The sequence below is a fragment of the Phyllobates terribilis genome, unplaced genomic scaffold (genome assembly GCF_046119375.1).
Source record: "Phyllobates terribilis strain yellow unplaced genomic scaffold, ASM4611937v1 Scaffold_5__5_contigs__length_657084704, whole genome shotgun sequence".
Lineage (NCBI taxonomy): Eukaryota > Metazoa > Chordata > Amphibia > Anura > Dendrobatidae > Phyllobates > Phyllobates terribilis.
In genome coordinates, this window is record NW_027362765.1 from 652,666,257 (window position 1) to 652,681,702 (window position 15,446).

General features: G+C 44.4%; 10 non-coding genes and 1 pseudogene across 10 annotated transcripts; all 11 read right to left on the reverse strand.

Moving 5' to 3' along the window:
- Positions 1–58: 58 nt before the first annotated feature.
- On the reverse strand, positions 59–249 carry LOC141274816 (U2 spliceosomal RNA). Its single transcript, XR_012323081.1, has one exon. It is a non-coding gene; the product is annotated as a U2 spliceosomal RNA (small nuclear RNA).
- A 1,115-nt stretch (positions 250–1,364) lies between these two features.
- On the reverse strand, positions 1,365–1,555 carry LOC141274817 (U2 spliceosomal RNA). Its single transcript, XR_012323082.1, has one exon. It is a non-coding gene; the product is annotated as a U2 spliceosomal RNA (small nuclear RNA).
- Positions 1,556–2,670: 1,115 nt separating this feature from the next.
- LOC141274820 (U2 spliceosomal RNA) lies at positions 2,671–2,861 on the reverse strand. The gene has a single exon (XR_012323084.1). It is a non-coding gene; the product is annotated as a U2 spliceosomal RNA (small nuclear RNA).
- Positions 2,862–3,976: 1,115 nt separating this feature from the next.
- Positions 3,977–4,167, reverse strand: LOC141274821 (U2 spliceosomal RNA). Its single transcript, XR_012323085.1, has one exon. It is a non-coding gene; the product is annotated as a U2 spliceosomal RNA (small nuclear RNA).
- A 1,115-nt stretch (positions 4,168–5,282) lies between these two features.
- Positions 5,283–5,473, reverse strand: LOC141149661 (U2 spliceosomal RNA). The gene has a single exon (XR_012245953.1). It is a non-coding gene; the product is annotated as a U2 spliceosomal RNA (small nuclear RNA).
- A 1,115-nt stretch (positions 5,474–6,588) lies between these two features.
- Positions 6,589–6,779, reverse strand: LOC141274822 (U2 spliceosomal RNA). Its single transcript, XR_012323086.1, has one exon. It is a non-coding gene; the product is annotated as a U2 spliceosomal RNA (small nuclear RNA).
- Positions 6,780–7,891: 1,112 nt separating this feature from the next.
- On the reverse strand, positions 7,892–8,082 carry LOC141274823 (U2 spliceosomal RNA). Its single transcript, XR_012323087.1, has one exon. It is a non-coding gene; the product is annotated as a U2 spliceosomal RNA (small nuclear RNA).
- Positions 8,083–9,197: 1,115 nt separating this feature from the next.
- Positions 9,198–9,388, reverse strand: LOC141274824 (U2 spliceosomal RNA). The gene has a single exon (XR_012323088.1). It is a non-coding gene; the product is annotated as a U2 spliceosomal RNA (small nuclear RNA).
- Positions 9,389–10,503: 1,115 nt separating this feature from the next.
- Positions 10,504–10,694, reverse strand: LOC141274826 (U2 spliceosomal RNA). The gene has a single exon (XR_012323090.1). It is a non-coding gene; the product is annotated as a U2 spliceosomal RNA (small nuclear RNA).
- A 1,115-nt stretch (positions 10,695–11,809) lies between these two features.
- LOC141274827 (U2 spliceosomal RNA) lies at positions 11,810–12,000 on the reverse strand. Its single transcript, XR_012323091.1, has one exon. It is a non-coding gene; the product is annotated as a U2 spliceosomal RNA (small nuclear RNA).
- Positions 12,001–13,118: 1,118 nt separating this feature from the next.
- Positions 13,119–13,289, reverse strand: LOC141150814 (U2 spliceosomal RNA; annotated as a pseudogene).
- Positions 13,290–15,446: the final 2,157 nt, after the last annotated feature.

Consider the following 15,446-nt stretch of genomic DNA (forward strand, 5'->3'; position numbering starts at 1 on the left):
CAAAATGAACAAAAAACATTGAATTCAATTCTTTCTGATTTTAGAAACTGCATTAAAGAAGGGGTGCACCGGTCCTGGAGATACTGCAATACCAGGTCAATGCGTGGAGTGGACAGAGCAAGCTCTTTTTCCATCTCCCTGTTCTAAAAATCCATTTAATATATGGTCCCCAGATAGGGGACGTATCAGATATTAAACTGATAAGAACAGATACTACACTTGATCTTAGCCAAAAGGCCGAGAAGCGATAACCAGAATTGGTTTCAAACTACGGAGCCACCCAAGGATCCTGAAAAGTCCATTTGTGGAGATGAGCTCCTGGACTCCCGTTAAGAAGACATGTTGTCAACCTCTAGATCCCTTACATGCCTGCACTTTTCGGCTTGCTGCTGCTGCAATCCACGCGTTTTAGATCTGCATAACTCCACCTCTTTAAACACAGCACCTTCACCCCCTGCTGTTCCCACCCGCCTCAACACCGTTGGAAGGGAGGAGAACCAATTAAGGCGGGGGGTGGGGTGGAACGAGCAGCTGTCTACCCTTAGCAGGAGGGCTCCTGATTACATACCTCTCCTGCTGCTGCTGCTGCTGGCTGTCCAGCAGCAGACTGAAGGTGGCTGCTGCTGTGCACAGGTATATAAAGGCTCAGAGCCTATTATGACACGCGCAGCCAGCGTTCCATTGCCACATTCCATCTACTGCAGGCAGGATACCTGGCTGGCTGAATGTCGCTGAGAAGCTCACAGAGACCGCCATAAGCAACAGTTTAACAGAATGCCACAGACTAATCAACCAAACTTTTTGGGTTGGGTTCTCTTTTATAGTCTGCAGGCATTAAATGAAAGAAGTCAGTGTTCCAGCAGAAGGAGACAACGTTTCAGAAAAGGCATTGTAGCAAACCAAAAAAGAAATTTTAAGCGCAGCAGAGTAACCAGCGCACATACCTGTTAGCTCAGGTGAGTTTAAAAGGCTGCTGTTGATAACAAGGGCATTTGCTAAATAGATGGTGTGTGTGCAACAATATACTGAAAGGTCAATTATATTGTGCAGCTTATCTCACCACCTGTAGTTATTTAGGTGAAAGCTCCAAAATGCTTGCCTAATATGTCTGTTTATCCAAAAGGAAGTAAAAAGGGAGAGCTAGAAAGATAGCATTGCATCACATTACATGGCAATGCAATGCACAGTTGCTGAAGTTGAACCAAAATGAGCTTGTAATCTGGCTTCTGCAACTTTGAACATGAAAAATCCAATGAGGAGAAGAAAAGAAAAGCCAAAGAGTCCATCCCAAAATCCGACAAACAAGCAAAATGAACAAAAAACATTGAATTCAATTCTTTCTGATTTTAGAAACTGCATTAAAGAAGGGGTGCACCGGTCCTGGAGATACTGCAATACCAGGTCAATGCGTGGAGTGGACAGAGCAAGCTCTTTTTCCATCTCCCTGTTCTAAAAATCCATTTAATATATGGTCCCCAGATAGGGGACGTATCAGATATTAAACTGATAAGAACAGATACTACACTTGATCTTAGCCAAAAGGCCGAGAAGCGATAACCAGAATTGGTTTCAAACTACGGAGCCACCCAAGGATCCTGAAAAGTCCATTTGTGGAGATGAGCTCCTGGACTCCCGTTAAGAAGACATGTTGTCAACCTCTAGATCCCTTACATGCCTGCACTTTTCGGCTTGCTGCTGCTGCAATCCACGCGTTTTAGATCTGCATAACTCCACCTCTTTAAACACAGCACCTTCACCCCCTGCTGTTCCCACCCGCCTCAACACCGTTGGAAGGGAGGAGAACCAATTAAGGCGGGGGGTGGGGTGGAACGAGCAGCTGTCTACCCTTAGCAGGAGGGCTCCTGATTACATACCTCTCCTGCTGCTGCTGCTGCTGGCTGTCCAGCAGCAGACTGAAGGTGGCTGCTGCTGTGCACAGGTATATAAAGGCTCAGAGCCTATTATGACACGCGCAGCCAGCGTTCCATTGCCACATTCCATCTACTGCAGGCAGGATACCTGGCTGGCTGAATGTCGCTGAGAAGCTCACAGAGACCGCCATAAGCAACAGTTTAACAGAATGCCACAGACTAATCAACCAAACTTTTTGGGTTGGGTTCTCTTTTATAGTCTGCAGGCATTAAATGAAAGAAGTCAGTGTTCCAGCAGAAGGAGACAACGTTTCAGAAAAGGCATTGTAGCAAGCCAAAAAAGAAATTTTAAGCGCAGCAGAGTAACCAGCGCACATACCTGTTAGCTCAGGTGAGTTTAAAAGGCTGCTGTTGATAACAAGGGCATTTGCTAAATAGATGGTGTGTGTGCAACAATATACTGAAAGGTCAATTATATTGTGCAGCTTATCTCACCACCTGTAGTTATTTAGGTGAAAGCTCCAAAATGCTTGCCTAATATGTCTGTTTATCCAAAAGGAAGTAAAAAGGGAGAGCTAGAAAGATAGCATTGCATCACATTACATGGCAATGCAATGCACAGTTGCTGAAGTTGAACCAAAATGAGCTTGTAATCTGGCTTCTGCAACTTTGAACATGAAAAATCCAATGAGGAGAAGAAAAGCAAAGCCAAAGAGTCCATCCCAAAATCCGACAAACAAGCAAAATGAACAAAAAACATTGAATTCAATTCTTTCTGATTTTAGAAACTGCATTAAAGAAGGGGTGCACCGGTCCTGGAGATACTGCAATACCAGGTCAATGCGTGGAGTGGACAGAGCAAGCTCTTTTTCCATCTCCCTGTTCTAAAAATCCATTTAATATATGGTCCCCAGATAGGGGACGTATCAGATATTAAACTGATAAGAACAGATACTACACTTGATCTTAGCCAAAAGGCCGAGAAGCGATAACCAGAATTGGTTTCAAACTACGGAGCCACCCAAGGATCCTGAAAAGTCCATTTGTGGAGATGAGCTCCTGGACTCCCGTTAAGAAGACATGTTGTCAACCTCTAGATCCCTTACATGCCTGCACTTTTCGGCTTGCTGCTGCTGCAATCCACGCGTTTTAGATCTGCATAACTCCACCTCTTTAAACACAGCACCTTCACCCCCTGCTGTTCCCACCCGCCTCAACACCGTTGGAAGGGAGGAGAACCAATTAAGGCGGGGGGTGGGGTGGAACGAGCAGCTGTCTACCCTTAGCAGGAGGGCTCCTGATTACATACCTCTCCTGCTGCTGCTGCTGCTGGCTGTCCAGCAGCAGACTGAAGGTGGCTGCTGCTGTGCACAGGTATATAAAGGCTCAGAGCCTATTATGACACGTGCAGCCAGCGTTCCATTGCCACATTCCATCTACTGCAGGCAGGATACCTGGCTGGCTGAATGTCGCTGAGAAGCTCACAGAGACCGCCATAAGCAACAGTTTAACAGAATGCCACAGACTAATCAACCAAACTTTTTGGGTTGGGTTCTCTTTTATAGTCTGCAGGCATTAAATGAAAGAAGTCAGTGTTCCAGCAGAAGGAGACAACGTTTCAGAAAAGGCATTGTAGCAAACCAAAAAAGAAATTTTAAGCGCAGCAGAGTAACCAGCGCACATACCTGTTAGCTCAGGTGAGTTTAAAAGGCTGCTGTTGATAACAAGGGCATTTGCTAAATAGATGGTGTGTGTGCAACAATATACTGAAAGGTCAATTATATTGTGCAGCTTATCTCACCACCTGTAGTTATTTAGGTGAAAGCTCCAAAATGCTTGCCTAATATGTCTGTTTATCCAAAAGGAAGTAAAAAGGGAGAGCTAGAAAGATAGCATTGCATCACATTACATGGCAATGCAATGCACAGTTGCTGAAGTTGAACCAAAATGAGCTTGTAATCTGGCTTCTGCAACTTTGAACATGAAAAATCCAATGAGGAGAAGAAAAGCAAAGCCAAAGAGTCCATCCCAAAATCCGACAAACAAGCAAAATGAACAAAAAACATTGAATTCAATTCTTTCTGATTTTAGAAACTGCATTAAAGAAGGGGTGCACCGGTCCTGGAGATACTGCAATACCAGGTCAATGCGTGGAGTGGACAGAGCAAGCTCTTTTTCCATCTCCCTGTTCTAAAAATCCATTTAATATATGGTCCCCAGATAGGGGACGTATCAGATATTAAACTGATAAGAACAGATACTACACTTGATCTTAGCCAAAAGGCCGAGAAGCGATAACCAGAATTGGTTTCAAATTACGGAGCCACCCAAGGATCCTGAAAAGTTCATTTGTGGAGATGAGCTCCTGGACTCCCGTTAAGAAGACATGTTGTCAACCTCTAGATCCCTTACATGCCTGCACTTTTCGGCTTGCTGCTGCTGCAATCCACGCGTTTTAGATCTGCATAACTCCACCTCTTTAAACACAGCACCTTCACCCCCTGCTGTTCCCACCCGCCTCAACACCGTTGGAAGGGAGGAGAACCAATTAAGGCGGGGGGTGGGGTGGAACGAGCAGCTGTCTACCCTTAGCAGGAGGGCTCCTGATTACATACCTCTCCTGCTGCTGCTGCTGCTGGCTGTCCAGCAGCAGACTGAAGGTGGCTGCTGCTGTGCACAGGTATATAAAGGCTCAGAGCCTATTATGACACGCGCAGCCAGCGTTCCATTGCCACATTCCATCTACTGCAGGCAGGATACCTGGCTGGCTGAATGTCGCTGAGAAGCTCACAGAGACCGCCATAAGCAACAGTTTAACAGAATGCCACAGACTAATCAACCAAACTTTTTGGGTTGGGTTCTCTTTTATAGTCTGCAGGCATTAAATGAAAGAAGTCAGTGTTCCAGCAGAAGGAGACAACGTTTCAGAAAAGGCATTGTAGCAAACCAAAAAAGAAATTTTAAGCGCAGCAGAGTAACCAGCGCACATACCTGTTAGCTCAGGTGAGTTTAAAAGGCTGCTGTTGATAACAAGGGCATTTGCTAAATAGATGGTGTGTGTGCAACAATATACTGAAAGGTCAATTATATTGTGCAGCTTATCTCACCACCTGTAGTTATTTAGGTGAAAGCTCCAAAATGCTTGCCTAATATGTCTGTTTATCCAAAAGGAAGTAAAAAGGGAGAGCTAGAAAGATAGCATTGCATCACATTACATGGCAATGCAATGCACAGTTGCTGAAGTTGAACCAAAATGAGCTTGTAATCTGGCTTCTGCAACTTTGAACATGAAAAATCCAATGAGGAGAAGAAAAGCAAAGCCAAAGAGTCCATCCCAAAATCCGACAAACAAGCAAAATGAACAAAAAACATTGAATTCAATTCTTTCTGATTTTAGAAACTGCATTAAAGAAGGGGTGCACCGGTCCTAGAGATACTGCAATACCAGGTCAATGCGTGGAGTGGACAGAGCAAGCTCTTTTTCCATCTCCCTGTTCTAAAAATCCATTTAATATATGGTCCCCAGATAGGGGACGTATCAGATATTAAACTGATAAGAACAGATACTACACTTGATCTTAGCCAAAAGGCCGAGAAGCGATAACCAGAATTGGTTTCAAACTACGGAGCCACCCAAGGATCCTGAAAAGTCCATTTGTGGAGATGAGCTCCTGGACTCCCGTTAAGAAGACATGTTGTCAACCTCTAGATCCCTTACATGCCTGCACTTTTCGGCTTGCTGCTGCTGCAATCCACGCGTTTTAGATCTGCATAACTCCACCTCTTTAAACACAGCACCTTCACCCCCTGCTGTTCCCACCCGCCTCAACACCGTTGGAAGGGAGGAGAACCAATTAAGGCGGGGGGTGGGGTGGAACGAGCAGCTGTCTACCCTTAGCAGGAGGGCTCCTGATTACATACCTCTCCTGCTGCTGCTGCTGCTGGCTGTCCAGCAGCAGACTGAAGGTGGCTGCTGCTGTGCACAGGTATATAAAGGCTCAGAGCCTATTATGACACGCGCAGCCAGCGTTCCATTGCCACATTCCATCTACTGCAGGCAGGATACCTGGCTGGCTGAATGTCGCTGAGAAGCTCACAGAGACCGCCATAAGCAACAGTTTAACAGAATGCCACAGACTAATCAACCAAACTTTTTGGGTTGGGTTCTCTTTTATAGTCTGCAGGCATTAAATGAAAGAAGTCAGTGTAACAGCAGAAGGAGACAACGTTTCAGAAAAGGCATTGTAGCAAACCAAAAAAGAAATTTTAAGCGCAGCAGAGTAACCAGCGCACATACCTGTTAGCTCAGGTGAGTTTAAAAGGCTGCTGTTGATAACAAGGGCATTTGCTAAATAGATGGTGTGTGTGCAACAATATACTGAAAGGTCAATTATATTGTGCAGCTTATCTCACCACCTGTAGTTATTTAGGTGAAAGCTCCAAAATGCTTGCCTAATATGTCTGTTTATCCAAAAGGAAGTAAAAAGGGAGAGCTAGAAAGATAGCATTGCATCACATTACATGGCAATGCAATGCACAGTTGCTGAAGTTGAACCAAAATGAGCTTGTAATCTGGCTTCTGCAACTTTGAACATGAAAAATCCAATGAGGAGAAGAAAAGCAAAGCCAAAGAGTCCATCCCAAAATCCGACAAACAAGCAAAATGAACAAAAAACATTGAATTCAATTCTTTCTGATTTTAGAAACTGCATTAAAGAAGGGGTGCACCGGTCCTGGAGATACTGCAATACCAGGTCAATGCGTGGAGTGGACAGAGCAAGCTCTTTTTCCATCTCCCTGTTCTAAAAATCCATTTAATATATGGTCCCCAGATAGGGGACGTATCAGATATTAAACTGATAAGAACAGATACTACACTTGATCTTAGCCAAAAGGCCGAGAAGCGATAACCAGAATTGGTTTCAAACTACGGAGCCACCCAAGGATCCTGAAAAGTCCATTTGTGGAGATGAGCTCCTGGACTCCCGTTAAGAAGACATGTTGTCAACCTCTAGATCCCTTACATGCCTGCACTTTTCGGCTTGCTGCTGCTGCAATCCACGCGTTTTAGATCTGCATAACTCCACCTCTTTAAACACAGCACCTTCACCCCCTGCTGTTCCCACCCGCCTCAACACCGTTGGAAGGGAGGAGAACCAATTAAGGCGGGGGGTGGGGTGGAACGAGCAGCTGTCTACCCTTAGCAGGAGGGCTCCTGATTACATACCTCTCCTGCTGCTGCTGCTGGCTGTCCAGCAGCAGACTGAAGGTGGCTGCTGCTGTGCACAGGTATATAAAGGCTCAGAGCCTATTATGACACGCGCAACCAGCGTTCCATTGCCACACTCCATCTACTGCAGGCAGGATACCTGGCTGGCTGAATGTCGCTGAGAAGCTCACAGAGACTGCCATAAGCAACAGTTTAACAGAATGCCACAGACTAATCAACCAAACTTTTTGGGTTGGGTTCTCTTTTATAGTCTGCAGGCATTAAATGAAAGAAGTCAGTGTTCCAGCAGAAGGAGACAACGTTTCAGAAAAGGCATTGTAGCAAACCAAAAAAGAAATTTTAAGCGCAGCAGAGTAACCAGCGCACATACCTGTTAGCTCAGGTGAGTTTAAAAGGCTGCTGTTGATAACAAGGGCATTTGCTAAATAGATGGTGTGTGTGCAACAATATACTGAAAGGTCAATTATATTGTGCAGCTTATCTCACCACCTGTAGTTATTTAGGTGAAAGCTCCAAAATGCTTGCCTAATATGTCTGTTTATCCAAAAGGAAGTAAAAAGGGAGAGCTAGAAAGATAGCATTGCATCACATTACATGGCAATGCAATGCACAGTTGCTGAAGTTGAACCAAAATGAGCTTGTAATCTGGCTTCTGCAACTTTGAACATGAAAAATCCAATGAGGAGAAGAAAAGCAAAGCCAAAGAGTCCATCCCAAAATCCGACAAACAAGCAAAATGAACAAAAAACATTGAATTCAATTCTTTCTGATTTTAGAAACTGCATTAAAGAAGGGGTGCACCGGTCCTGGAGATACTGCAATACCAGGTCAATGCGTGGAGTGGACAGAGCAAGCTCTTTTTCCATCTCCCTGTTCTAAAAATCCATTTAATATATGGTCCCCAGATAGGGGACGTATCAGATATTAAACTGATAAGAACAGATACTACACTTGATCTTAGCCAAAAGGCCGAGAAGCGATAACCAGAATTGGTTTCAAACTACGGAGCCACCCAAGGATCCTGAAAAGTCCATTTGTGGAGATGAGCTCCTGGACTCCCGTTAAGAAGACATGTTGTCAACCTCTAGATCCCTTACATGCCTGCACTTTTCGGCTTGCTGCTGCTGCAATCCACGCGTTTTAGATCTGCATAACTCCACCTCTTTAAACACAGCACCTTCACCCCCTGCTGTTCCCACCCGCCTCAACACCGTTGGAAGGGAGGAGAACCAATTAAGGCGGGGGGTGGGGTGGAACGAGCAGCTGTCTACCCTTAGCAGGAGGGCTCCTGATTACATACCTCTCCTGCTGCTGCTGCTGCTGGCTGTCCAGCAGCAGACTGAAGGTGGCTGCTGCTGTGCACAGGTATATAAAGGCTCAGAGCCTATTATGACACGCGCAGCCAGCGTTCCATTGCCACATTCCATCTACTGCAGGCAGGATACCTGGCTGGCTGAATGTCGCTGAGAAGCTCACAGAGACCGCCATAAGCAACAGTTTAACAGAATGCCACAGACTAATCAACCAAACTTTTTGGGTTGGGTTCTCTTTTATAGTCTGCAGGCATTAAATGAAAGAAGTCAGTGTTCCAGCAGAAGGAGACAACGTTTCAGAAAAGGCATTGTAGCAAACCAAAAAAGAAATTTTAAGCGCAGCAGAGTAACCAGCGCACATACCTGTTAGCTCAGGTGAGTTTAAAAGGCTGCTGTTGATAACAAGGGCATTTGCTAAATAGATGGTGTGTGTGCAACAATATACTGAAAGGTCAATTATATTGTGCAGCTTATCTCACCACCTGTAGTTATTTAGGTGAAAGCTCCAAAATGCTTGCCTAATATGTCTGTTTATCCAAAAGGAAGTAAAAAGGGAGAGCTAGAAAGATAGCATTGCATCACATTACATGGCAATGCAATGCACAGTTGCTGAAGTTGAACCAAAATGAGCTTGTAATCTGGCTTCTGCAACTTTGAACATGAAAAATCCAATGAGGAGAAGAAAAGCAAAGCCAAAGAGTCCATCCCAAAATCCGACAAACAAGCAAAATGAACAAAAAACATTGAATTCAATTCTTTCTGATTTTAGAAACTGCATTAAAGAAGGGGTGCACCGGTCCTGGAGATACTGCAATACCAGGTCAATGCGTGGAGTGGACAGAGCAAGCTCTTTTTCCATCTCCCTGTTCTAAAAATCCATTTAATATATGGTCCCCAGATAGGGGACGTATCAGATATTAAACTGATAAGAACAGATACTACACTTGATCTTAGCCAAAAGGCCGAGAAGCGATAACCAGAATTGGTTTCAAACTACGGAGCCACCCAAGGATCCTGAAAAGTCCATTTGTGGAGATGAGCTCCTGGACTCCCGTTAAGAAGACATGTTGTCAACCTCTAGATCCCTTACATGCCTGCACTTTTCGGCTTGCTGCTGCTGCAATCCACGCGTTTTAGATCTGCATAACTCCACCTCTTTAAACACAGCACCTTCACCCCCTGCTGTTCCCACCCGCCTCAACACCGTTGGAAGGGAGGAGAACCAATTAAGGCGGGGGGTGGGGTGGAACGAGCAGCTGTCTACCCTTAGCAGGAGGGCTCCTGATTACATACCTCTCCTGCTGCTGCTGCTGCTGGCTGTCCAGCAGCAGACTGAAGGTGGCTGCTGCTGTGCACAGGTATATAAAGGCTCAGAGCCTATTATGACACGCGCAGCCAGCGTTCCATTGCCACATTCCATCTACTGCAGGCAGGATACCTGGCTGGCTGAATGTCGCTGAGAAGCTCACAGAGACCGCCATAAGCAACAGTTTAACAGAATGCCACAGACTAATCAACCAAACTTTTTGGGTTGGGTTCTCTTTTATAGTCTGCAGGCATTAAATGAAAGAAGTCAGTGTTCCAGCAGAAGGAGACAACGTTTCAGAAAAGGCATTGTAGCAAACCAAAAAAGAAATTTTAAGCGCAGCAGAGTAACCAGCGCACATACCTGTTAGCTCAGGTGAGTTTAAAAGGCTGCTGTTGATAACAAGGGCATTTGCTAAATAGATGGTGTGTGTGCAACAATATACTGAAAGGTCAATTAAATTGTGCAGCTTATCTCACCACCTGTAGTTATTTAGGTGAAAGCTCCAAAATGCTTGCCTAATATGTCTGTTTATCCAAAAGGAAGTAAAAAGGGAGAGCTAGAAAGATAGCATTGCATCACATTACATGGCAATGCAATGCACAGTTGCTGAAGTTGAACCAAAATGAGCTTGTAATCTGGCTTCTGCAACTTTGAACATGAAAAATCCAATGAGGAGAAGAAAAGCAAAGCCAAAGAGTCCATCCCAAAATCCGACAAACAAGCAAAATGAACAAAAAACATTGAATTCAATTCTTTCTGATTTTAGAAACTGCATTAAAGAAGGGGTGCACCGGTCCTGGAGATACTGCAATACCAGGTCAATGCGTGGAGTGGACAGAGCAAGCTCTTTTTCCATCTCCCTGTTCTAAAAATCCATTTAATATATGGTCCCCAGATAGGGGACGTATCAGATATTAAACTGATAAGAACAGATACTACACTTGATCTTAGCCAAAAGGCCGAGAAGCGATAACCAGAATTGGTTTCAAACTACGGAGCCACCCAAGGATCCTGAAAAGTCCATTTGTGGAGATGAGCTCCTGGACTCCCGTTAAGAAGACATGTTGTCAACCTCTAGATCCCTTACATGCCTGCACTTTTCGGCTTGCTGCTGCTGCAATCCACGCGTTTTAGATCTGCATAACTCCACCTCTTTAAACACAGCACCTTCACCCCCTGCTGTTCCCACCCGCCTCAACACCGTTGGAAGGGAGGAGAACCAATTAAGGCGGGGGGTGGGGTGGAACGAGCAGCTGTCTACCCTTAGCAGGAGGGCTCCTGATTACATACCTCTCCTGCTGCTGCTGCTGCTGGCTGTCCAGCAGCAGACTGAAGGTGGCTGCTGCTGTGCACAGGTATATAAAGGCTCAGAGCCTATTATGACACGCGCAGCCAGCGTTCCATTGCCACATTCCATCTACTGCAGGCAGGATACCTGGCTGGCTGAATGTCGCTGAGAAGCTCACAGAGACCGCCATAAGCAACAGTTTAACAGAATGCCACAGACTAATCAACCAAACTTTTTGGGTTGGGTTCTCTTTTATAGTCTGCAGGCATTAAATGAAAGAAGTCAGTGTTCCAGCAGAAGGAGACAACGTTTCAGAAAAGGCATTGTAGCAAACCAAAAAAGAAATTTTAAGCGCAGCAGAGTAACCAGCGCACATACCTGTTAGCTCAGGTGAGTTTAAAAGGCTGCTGTTGATAACAAGGGCATTTGCTAAATAGATGGTGTGTGTGCAACAATATACTGAAAGGTCAATTATATTGTGCAGCTTATCTCACCACCTGTAGTTATTTAGGTGAAAGCTCCAAAATGCTTGCCTAATATGTCTGTTTATCCAAAAGGAAGTAAAAAGGGAGAGCTAGAAAGATAGCATTGCATCACATTACATGGCAATGCAATGCACAGTTGCTGAAGTTGAACCAAAATGAGCTTGTAATCTGGCTTCTGCAACTTTGAACATGAAAAATCCAATGAGGAGAAGAAAAGCAAAGCCAAAGAGTCCATCCCAAAATCCGACAAACAAGCAAAATGAACAAAAAACATTGAATTCAATTCTTTCTGATTTTAGAAACTGCATTAAAGAAGGGGTGCACCGGTCCTGGAGATACTGCAATACCAGGTCAATGCGTGGAGTGGACAGAGCAAGCTCTTTTTCCATCTCCCTGTTCTAAAAATCCATTTAATATATGGTCCCCAGATAGGGGACGTATCAGATATTAAACTGATAAGAACAGATACTACACTTGATCTTAGCCAAAAGGCCGAGAAGCGATAACCAGAATTGGTTTCAAACTACGGAGCCACCCAAGGATCCTGAAAAGTCCATTTGTGGAGATGAGCTCCTGGACTCCCGTTAAGAAGACATGTTGTCAACCTCTAGATCCCTTACATGCCTGCACTTTTCGGCTTGCTGCTGCTGCAATCCACGCGTTTTAGATCTGCATAACTCCACCTCTTTAAACACAGCACCTTCACCCCCTGCTGTTCCCACCCGCCTCAACACCGTTGGAAGGGAGGAGAACCAATTAAGGCGGGGGGTGGGGTGGAACGAGCAGCTGTCTACCCTTAGCAGGAGGGCTCCTGATTACATACCTCTCCTGCTGCTGCTGCTGCTGCTGGCTGTCCAGCAGCAGACTGAAGGTGGCTGCTGCTGTGCACAGGTATATAAAGGCTCAGAGCCTATTATGACACGCGCAGCCAGCGTTCCATTGCCACATTCCATCTACTGCAGGCAGGATACCTGGCTGGCTGAATGTCGCTGAGAAGCTCACAGAGACCGCCATAAGCAACAGTTTAACAGAATGCCACAGACTAATCAACCAAACTTTTTGGGTTGGGTTCTCTTTTATAGTCTGCAGGCATTAAATGAAAGAAGTCAGTGTTCCAGCAGAAGGAGACAACGTTTCAGAAAAGGCATTGTAGCAAACCAAAAAAGAAATTTTAAGCGCAGCAGAGTAACCAGCGCACATACCTGTTAGCTCAGGTGAGTTTAAAAGGCTGCTGTTGATAACAAGGGCATTTGCTAAATAGATGGTGTGTGTGCAACAATATACTGAAAGGTCAATTATATTGTGCAGCTTATCTCACCACCTGTAGTTATTTAGGTGAAAGCTCCAAAATGCTTGCCTAATATGTCTGTTTATCCAAAAGGAAGTAAAAAGGGAGAGCTAGAAAGATAGCATTGCATCACATTACATGGCAATGCAATGCACAGTTGCTGAAGTTGAACCAAAATGAGCTTGTAATCTGGCTTCTGCAACTTTGAACATGAAAAATCCAATGAGGAGAAGAAAAGCAAAGCCAAAGAGTCCATCCCAAAATCCGACAAACAAGCAAAATGAACAAAAAACATTGAATTCAATTCTTTCTGATTTTAGAAACTGCATTAAAGAAGGGGTGCACCGGTCCTGGAGATACTGCAATACCAGGTCAATGCGTGGAGTGGACAGAGCAAGCTCTTTTTCCATCTCCCTGTTCTAAAAATCCATTTAATATATGGTCCCCAGATAGGGGACGTATCAGATATTAAACTGATAAGAACAGATTTTTTTTTTTTTTTTTTTTTTTTTTTTTTTTTTTTTTTTTTTTCCACTCAGATTACAAGTCCCATATTTACCATTTCATGCTTTGCAATGATTTCCAAATGGTATTAGGTTGTTATCCATCATTGTGTGTCATATATCAATTTTTCCAATCTTATTTTATATATATACGTTTATATTATCACAATACAGTTATTCCATATTCTTTACATCACAACATTACAATCTTTACCATTACGATTTAAGGCAACATTCCTCTCTTCAGGCCATATGCTGCCAAGGCATTCAAAAGCCTTCCATCCAGAAACCGACCATCCCAAGCTTCTTCTACCTCTTTAGCCAACGACTGAGGTATTCTGTAAGTTGAAAAAAAACGATGCATATCGCTATAAATGTTATTCCACACTTTGCGCCTTAGACTAGCCTGACTCCCCCCTTCACAACTATTTAGCATTTTCAACACTTCTTGTCTCTCCTCCATCTCCCTCATATTTTTTTCTGAAACATCCTTTGCTTTACTAGAGTCCTTCCCAGATGACAAAACTCCTTCAATTTCTTCTCTGGCTTCACATGCGACATCCTCTCTTTCTTCTTCACTAGTTTCTTCACCCTCCTCCTCCTCTTCCATATTACTTACAGCACCTTCCTTTTCATCCTGACTGGAGGACTCACTTTCCTCCTGATCTTCTGACTCCCTATCCACCTCCACTTCTTCTTCCAAGCTAGTATTTTCAATCTCAACGTCTGTGATATCACTCTCAGTATCTTCTTCCATATGATCACCTTCTTTTCTTATATCTCTTATTTGTTCCTCCTTCTTTTGAGATATGTTCTCTTCCGTTTCATCATGGGGGGCAGTTTCAGACTCTTCTTCTTTTCCATCTTCCTTGTCAACTGACTTCTCCTCCCTTTTATTGACAGGACAGCAATCATATAAATGACCACTGCCACCACATAGATTACATTTCTTACTTTTTTCACAATTCTCTGCCTTATGTCCCACTTCTTCACACTTGGCACACCACTGTAATGTACAGGAATCCTTTTCATGGCCATACTGTTTACAACGCCTACAAAACTTCGGCATACCTGTAAAGAACATATCTCCATTAACTGTCCCGATTTTGAATCTACTTGGTGGGAGTACCACAACACCATCCGAACTTTCCTTGAACTTGACCAGGAACCTCCACCTCGTGGTCCAAAAACCATATCGGTTAAACATTTTGCCAGCAGAACTCACTTTCTCACAGTACCGGGATAAAAAGGTCATGATCTCTTCTTCCAATATGAAAGGACTATACATCCTTATTACTATTAGCCTTTCCTTCCTAGGAAAATGCGACACAAAAAAAACACCTTCAAGTATCGAATCTTCCTTCACTAGATCCATTCTCTTCCAAAAGTCAGAAAAGATATCTTCTGAACAAAAAATAACATCATATATCCCTCTCTTCGGGAACTCCAACATAGACAAAACTTGTTCCATTTGAACTTCCAATAGTCCAAACAAAATCTTCTCTACCAAAAAAAACAAGCCAGACTTCTTCTTCTCTGGATCCAAAAAAATAAACCGCACTGCATTCTTCAATCTTGCAAAAACTGGGACCTCTTCACAGGTCAGCATATTTGGGCTTCTCCCGTCCATATCTTCACACCAAAGGTGGCAAAAATCCTCCTCGCCTACTTAAAAAAAGCAGGCAGGCTGATCGCCCCTCGTTGCCCCGGGACTAATCCGGCTCCCCAAAAGCAGCAAGGGGGTGAAGCCGCACTGCTACATGCAGCGATCCCCCGAGGCCAAGGAGCCGGGTACCCAAGGCACCTCTCAGCCAAGACCAAGGCAGCAACCGGTAGATCACTGCACTTGATCTTAGCCAAAAGGCCGAGAAGCGATAACCAGAATTGGTTTCAAACTACGGAGCCACCCAAGGATCCTGAAAAGTCCATTTGTGGAGATGAGCTCCTGGACTCCCGTTAAGAAGACATGTTGTCAACCTCTAGATCCCTTACATGCCTGCACTTTTCGGCTTGCTGCTGCTGCAATCCACGCGTTTTAGATCTGCATAACTCCACCTCTTTAAACACAGCACCTTCACCCCCTGCTGTTCCCACCCGCCTCAACACCGTTGGAAGGGAGGAGAACCAATTAAGGCGGGGGGTGGGGTGGAACGAGCAGC